Raw genomic sequence first — 8,245 nt, forward strand, 5'->3', positions numbered from 1 at the left:
TTGAAACGATTCCATGAATCGATGAGTCCCAAAGAGAAAGGGTGTCTGGGTTTTCCCTAAATTTTTCTATTCTTATTACAGTATAAATAGGCCTATTACAGTACCGACAGCATATACTGCACTTTTTCCTTTGTAGTTACTTCGCAGGCCGTAGATCGTAACCTCAATAAACTACCCTACGATGAACCTACGAAAACCTACGTTGTGAGCTAAGGAAGTGAAGTATGTTGTTTATGTTTCGATTAATCAGTAGACCGTTAGATTACAGTGAATAAACGTTGTATGACTGAGTCATTAATAGATACTGTAATAGTTTGTATGGTGCAGACACTGTCAAAATAACAGTTGTAAGCTAGTCTAAAGTCAAGATGGTAAAACATACACATGGGCTCACTCCTTGCTTAGACTACTCTACGCAAGGCCCTAGTCTAGGTAGGCCTAGCTAGCCTCGCTCATTCCACTGCCAATTACTGTACCTCTAAATCTAACCTTTCACAACAATGTTGATACTGTTGCTATCTTTCCCACAGTACACACGCATAGAATATATTCCTTAATTAAATAGTACCGCGTATACCTAAGAAAACAAGAAAACTTTTCTGCGCGCAATTATTAATTATACTGGACTCTATGTCTATTTGGCTGTGCAGCAGGGATGAACGACCTGCCATCTCTAAAACCATGTTGGAGAAAAATGACGTATTTTTTTTCCCCAGCGATAACGTCCGATGTGCGACTGTGCTGCCAAAAAGTAATGGGAAATCTCAGCCATTATGGCGTTTCCAGGCACTGGTAGCCGTGGTGAGAACAAATGTGATAATACATGACATTTATTTAAATCGTTTAACTATCTTATTACTGTACAATGATTATTACTTTTTTTTGTATTAAGTTTCTTGATATAATAAAGTGTCGACATTTACTCATACAGTATTACGATTTGTATCTATTTGTGAATCTTTTGTATTTATTAACTAAAACAAACCAATAATAGTAATAATAATAATAATAAATAATTATTATTATTATAACTTCATCATATGCCTTTTATAATTAATGTCTAATAATAATAATATAATAATAATATTACTGTAATAATAATTTGGTTAGCAACAGACCAGTCACTGTGTGTTTTAATAGAGTTTAGTACAGCTTGATGTACAATAACATTGCTTTATTCATTATTAAGAATAAAAGGCATATCACTTGATGTCAGATTAACCCGAAAATCAATGCCTGCCGGTGCCGACGTGTGAGATCAATGGAGTGGGTGGCCACATGGCCGGGCTGGTGGGTTAGGCATGGTGCTCCAGCGTGTGTATTGTATTTTTCCTTACTTTTGCATCAACCTTACAGCTTTATTTTTATTAATAAAAAAAAAAGGTTTCATTGTTATAAAGCGGAACTTTGATATTCATCCCAAGAATTACATAAAAACGCTGCCAGCTTTTCCAGATCATCATTTGATCTTGAGAATTTCAGCAGAAAAGTATATCTTGAAATAGATTCATGTTTAAAGTCGGAAGCACTGTACAAGCTATTGATGGAGAATGCGGAATTTGGCTGACGGGGAAAGTGAAGGAAGCTGGAGATGGGAAGCCTTATATCCAGTGGGCTGGATATGGCAATGCTTCGTGGATCGAAGACACCTTTGTGAGGCTCCCTATACGAAAGAGGACGATATCCGCTGCTCATCTTGCATTAAGAACGCTACAACGTGGTGACATCTTTCGTAAAACAATTCCTGGTGGTGGGTTATCCCCGACTTTGACCGTTGAAACAAACGACCTGTTCCTATGCGAGGTAAGTTTATTATTACGGTCTTCCGTTAATATTAATTCCTGGATATTTTTTAACATACTCAATACTGTATCATCTTACAGAACCATTATTACTTATTGCGTCACAACATACATTGCATGTGTTTTTTTAAGTGTTTCTATATTATTTAGACATTCGATGTTGGATCTACAGTACTTTATAATAACAATATCCCATGTTTATAATACCATACGTTTTTATTACTACAGTAATAATAATATACTTAAGGCTATAGTTTCTTCCACAACCATATGCGCAAAAATACAGTTAAACTGTATGCTAGAATAGGCCTATTAAATACTTTATTAAGTGCCTATTTCTCCGGTTTTCAGATAAGGACTGCAATAGGTATCGCCGTGAGATATGAATTCATCGCAGAGGAATCTATTGGCGGGATTTATTCAAGGAGTGACGAGACAAGGGAGGAAGAGGAAATTGATGTAGTAGGTGAGGCACACCAAGGACGCAAGAAACGACAGAAGGTCAGCGTGGAGAAGCCGGTGGGTAAAAAAATACTATTAAACTGTTTACATGTTCTTTAAAACTCAATACTCAAGAAACATTATGAACTTGATACCATATAAAATCAATTTAATTCTGTTAAATATAGCCCTATTATTATTGTTATTATTATTATTATTGGATTGTTTTAATAATACAAAAGATTCACAAATAGATACACATCGTAATGTGAATATTGCTATATAAATCTAAATAATAATTATTATTTACTTTTTACTGTATCATTATTACTATTATTATTATTATTATTATTATATATTATTATTATTATTATATTGTTATTATTACTATTATTACTATTATTATTATATTGTTATTAATGATTATAATGTTGTCTGTCATTCTTACTACAGGCTGCAAAAGTATTAGACACGAGGAAAGAGTTGTTTGCTGAGAAAGTGAGAGGAGAATTTGATTTTGACTTCGTTGATTTGGAAGGCGACGACCAGGAAATAGAGCAGATGAGTGATGACTATGAGTAGACAAGTGGGAAGAAAACACCAGACTGCACAGGCGAGTGGAGGGTGACCGAGAAAACAGCTGATTGTTGCGCAGCGCTAGCTGAACGAGTTCGCATACTCGAATACAAAAACGCTCCGACACCAGCTTGTCCACCACCTTTTGCACTGTCGCAACTACCCACCGCGACTCTTGAACCGGAGACCCCATCACGTCCAGTTGGGCCACCACAACCACCAACAACGACTCATGCAACGGATACGACCCCATCACGTCCAGTTGCTCCACTACGACCACGACGTCCACTTTATAGCGAAGGACTTCCGAGAGAGATAATGATGAAGTTACTATGCGACCAAGAGCACACAAAAAAAGTGTCAAAGCACCCGCTTGCTTATTTTTTCACAGATGAAGAACGGTTGCACTGCAACGTAGCGGAACGCGAAATGTAGACATGGAACGCGAAATGTAGACACTGTCTTCTACCAATGCGAATTTTAATAATAGGCCTGGTGTATTTTAATGTAATAATGATGTACAGTATAATGCAACATGTATTTTCAGTACTTTAATAAGGTCTAATTAATAACGTATTAATGTGTTTTGTGATAAAATATGAAATAATGTAAGGCAATGGTTTTGTGTGAATAAAAAAAACACTATGAACTGATATGGTTTCAAGTTTATTTTCGGGTTTATCTGTCAAAGTGAATGACTGTTGATGATTACCAGTATTTAATAATATAGGAAGCAATGCTATATCGAATCTCTTTTGATCATTTTAAAGCCCTGAAAAGGGCTGTTTGGTTTGCGATGACGTTGGCTAATGATAAGTATCCAGTGGCTTTGCCTCTCCTTCTAACGTTGGCTGGGATGATCTTGCGCAAGTGACTTACATAATTATGACGTAAGTCAGGGTTCATCGTCTCCGACCAAAATGTCTTGATACCATCGATGAGCTCATCTTTGGTGTGTGGGGCTTGTGCACCTTGCGCAGATAATCTTTCAGCTGGTGCCATACCAGTTCAATTGGGTTTAGGTCGGGACTTTCAGCGGGAGTTTTCCACCAGTAGATGTTGTTCTCTATCAGGTACTGCTTCGTAGCATCAGCCGTATGTTTGGGGTCGTTATCTTGGATAAAACAAAAACCACTGGGGAAGTAGGTGCCAGCAAATGGTTTTACGGCCGCATCCAGAATGGATTTAATATAGAATTCCGTTCGCATTACGCCATCTAATATGACGATTGGCAGGGCCGCTCTTCACGACATACCCGACCAGAATTGAAGTTCGATGGAGTGCTTGGGTTTCAGCTTTAATTTGCGTGGTTCATCTAATTTTCTGAATGTAATTCTCGCATGGTGGTCCAACTCCACGGTACATTCATCCGTGAAAATTACATTGTGAAATGTTTCTTTGTTTCTAACGCAAGCCACAACATATCTCAAACAATTGACTTTATTCGGTGTCCTGATTAGCTGCGCATTCCATCACACACCCATCGCAACTTTCTCCTCGTCTTCTTAATAGTACTTATAGACATGAAGTTCTTGGAGCTCCCTGCTGTCCTTACATCATTCTCCGTCATGGTTTCGTCAATGATGTCTAATGGTGAAAATGGTGTTTTAGACATTTCCTTCGATTTCGATACAGCTACTGTATACTGTAAACATGATATGCGATAATCTAATGGTGAATAGGCCTACAGTACTGCTTTTCATTATACCCAAGTATAGTTTATTACGTCATTCCACCCACCCTTCATATTTAAAATAGGCAGGCCCCATTGTACACTGGAAACTCTACATTATACCACCTAAGGGACCAGCAAACATTTTCAACATTTATATAGGTCTGAATCTGATGGTTTAATTTCAATCATAATAGAGTACATGTAGGCCTATTTTTTGTTTTAATGAAATTTGGAATAATAAATAAATAAAATGAAACGCGAAATAAAAAGATGGTGCATTTAGATGAAAGTGCCAACACATAGGCCTAACTGTATTTGATTTTGGTAAATACAACCACAGATAAAATTTGTGGTACAAAAAAATGTTTCAGGAGGTTATTACAGTAGGTTGCGCCGCGCTTATAGCTACTGACTGGTTAGGCCTATATACAACAATATTTGGTTTGAGTGATTACAAAATCAAAATATTAACATCGATATATTTATAGTTTTAAACACGCACGATCGCTCATTTTAAGAAGTATCCCGGTGTAAGTTAATGTCACTGACTGTTAGTTTCTTGATTTTATATTTAATTTAGAGTTCATATTTTACATGTTGTGTCATTCCTTAAGTGGCGATGTTTCGCTGTTGGCTTGGAAATAAATAAATAAATAAATGTATTATCAACAGGATTGTCCTGCTTTTATTTCTGTAGAGTGCATAATTTTGTGTTAATCCTTGTGGCAATTTTTCACTGTTGGTTGCCTTGGAAATAAATTATCAGCTGGCAATGCAGAGTACAGTGTGCGCAACTTCGCGTTACCAACGCGCCAGGTTTGATTCAACTGCATTCACAAGTTACTTAACTTTTTTTTCGTTAGCAACAACAGGCCTTTATACACTTCAACGCAGCATTTAGGCGATGCGACACAATAAACCGTTTTGTTAACTCATTATTAAATTACACTGATTAAATTAACAATGTTCGTGTGATTAAATTTTTTTCGGAGTTCTATTATGTTATTTCGTGTATATTCCAGACTCCGTAAGAATTATTTCTGTTGCAATTAATTCTGGGACAATCGACAGACTGGACTAGTTGGCAACGTTCCAAAAAAGGTCAGCTGACGCACCAGTCAAATGACATATTTGTTTTTTTACAGACAATAAAGAAAGAGAGCCAGAAATAACTTTGGTTGTCATGTTTTTTTAAATATCATTAAAGATGTTAGCAAATATATAATGTGCAGTTTAATTTAACATACATAGTATTTAATCATTGAGGTATATTTTATGGTACTACTACTACTGCATAGTTTAAATATATTATAGGGAAGTACTTCCAACGAACCATGTGCTCTTGAGCGTCGATGGGTTCACGCACGTCACACACTGTTTGTATAACTTGAAAATGGTACACTGCGAGTTATTACAATGGAGAAGTATTAATTTAAATAATTCTTTTTATTATCTTCAAAGCACAACAATAACAACATAATTTATATATTTATATTTGAGAATTTTATTGGCCAGAAGATAACGAAAATCAACTGAAACTTCGTCAAAATAAGAAAGTAAATATCGTGTTAATTTAACTACAGTAGCTAGCTGGCCTAGAGGTTGCGTCTGGGGTTGATTGAGCGCATGGTTGGTTGACAGTATGGATGTAGAAGAAAAAAAACGCAATTTCGAAGCATGGTCGATCCAAGATAGGCCTAATTTTAGCACCCTTTACATAACTATCTGGTCATACTGGACTGTTTGTTTAAAATAAATGATAAAATTGCTATCAATAAACAATGTTACATCTTGGAACCTGTGCTGCAAGAACTATTAACACTCCGACAGCTTGCGACCCAGCCTCGTAGCTAATTAAAATAACAATGACCTTCGTAGTGGTTTGTAGCTACGCTCCAAATGGTACCTACGAAACAGGTTACGAGTGGTTGCGCACAGATACGAAGCGATATTTCCTCTCTGTACTGTATGTGTGCAGGGTTCATGAATCGACTCCAAAAGAAAAGGGGGTGGGTGGGGGGTCCTCCCCTAAATAAACTGATTTCTAGATGGCAGGAAATTTATTTTTAAAATAATTTAATTAGGGTTTTTTTGTTGTAATTAAAAAAATTATAATGTTTATTCTAGCTTCGAACCAGGTCAAATGTTATCCCACAAAGCATTTTACAATGGACATGAAATTCATAATAAGAACAAATTTATTCACTCACCATTCAGCATAATTAACAAGCATGAAACAAGAAAGCAACATTATAGCCATTGAGCTGAGCAGGATGAGTCCACTGGTTTGCTGAGATCTTCAGAAGTGCATATTGCAATGTTCAGCCTTCTACAGAATTTTTACTGAAATAAAATACATAACATTCATCAAATAAACAGAATTATAAAGAATACAACATTAATATTTAAATGTATAATATCTGAGACAACTACTGTATACAAGGAAACGCGACTGGATTCTATTGTTCTCTAGTTTGTGATGTCTTGTGCTTCATTGATATGCAAATAAGGTTGTTCGAACCGCAAGCGGGCAACTTCCACACACGAGACAAGCGGATATTTTCGTGGCGGTATTGGACGTATAATATTTTTTTTTTAATATTTAAACTTTTATGGCAATTTCTTTGAAAGGTAAGATACATAAACACATACATTAATATATATTGCAGTTTAAATGTCTGAAATTTATGGTATATGTGTACATAAGGCTACAATAAGCTTGTAATTCGGCAACCCCTACCCCCAGCCGTCTAGGGCTAGGCCTAACCGGGTCCCGACACTCAGTAAAACGCGTGAATTGAAGAACACACTAAATCCATTGTACAGTTTACATACATTTAAGCACATATATGTTCTGAAATCATTTACCACAACAGAAATAATATTTTTGTGTGTACCAGTAGTAAATCATGTTCAGAATCAGAGAATATGTACATACAGTCCCAGGCCTCAAATTTGGGGATTTTATGGGCAAGGCCAAATGGCCTCCGGTATGACATGATTTTGAAAGGCACCAAGGCCAAATGGAAAGGCACCAAGGTCAAAATTTCAAGTATAAAAGGGCACCCAAGGCAAAATTTGATTTAGCCTCAGTACTAATTTCTCGCGAGTGCCTTGATTCGTCGTAGCCAGGCTAGGCAAGCTAGGCCTAGGCCAGCTAGGCCTAGGCCAAGCCAAGCTACTGTAGGCCTAGCCAAGCCATAGTTGTCAATGGTAATATGACTTTGTTTAGAGTATTAACTATTAATTATCGATTCAACGTTGGAATATACTGCGGCGGTCGGCGATCGTACAAAACAGCCAAATTTCGATATATTTGTGTTGTTGCTCAGTCTGTCGTCATCGGAGAGGAAGCCACAACTCTAAACTGAGTCCAAAGTTAGCTGTGCAGCAAGCACATGTTTACTGTACAACTATACAAAGGCCATATTCGACTGGTCGTTCTTCGTTAAACCACGCCCACTCAACGAAGACGACCAGTCGAATAGAAAACTTGTAAATACTCGACAAAACAAAATGACTGTATAGACCGCGATACACGTTGCGTAATTTAAGATTGCTTAAACTTGTGGTAGTATGGGTTTTTCGTTTAAAAAAATATTTTCATTCAGTTTTTTTTATTCTGTTTGCCTACAATAATTTTTTGATTCCATGTGGGTATATTATAATGTTTATTTTATGAAATTTTATCTAAGTTATATTAACGCAAATGTTAACTTCCTCGAGGGTCAAAGTGCGGCGTATTTCCTAA

The 8,245-nt window shown here is 36.5% G+C and overlaps 1 long non-coding RNA gene across 1 annotated transcript in view; it reads right to left on the minus strand.

Annotated features, from left to right (window-relative positions):
- LOC117102896 overlaps positions 1-6,842 on the minus strand; it is a 13,898-nt gene extending 7,056 nt beyond the window's left edge. The window contains exon 1 of the long non-coding RNA XR_004444492.1: positions 6,705-6,842. This is a non-coding gene — a long non-coding RNA (uncharacterized LOC117102896). The remainder of the gene's footprint in view (positions 1-6,704) is intronic.
- Between the last annotated feature and the right edge of the window lie 1,403 nt (positions 6,843-8,245).

Source organism: Anneissia japonica, unplaced genomic scaffold (assembly GCF_011630105.1).
Source record: "Anneissia japonica isolate Jap-2015-1 unplaced genomic scaffold, ASM1163010v1 scaffold47791_len21231_cov121, whole genome shotgun sequence".
NCBI lineage: Eukaryota > Metazoa > Echinodermata > Crinoidea > Comatulida > Comatulidae > Anneissia > Anneissia japonica.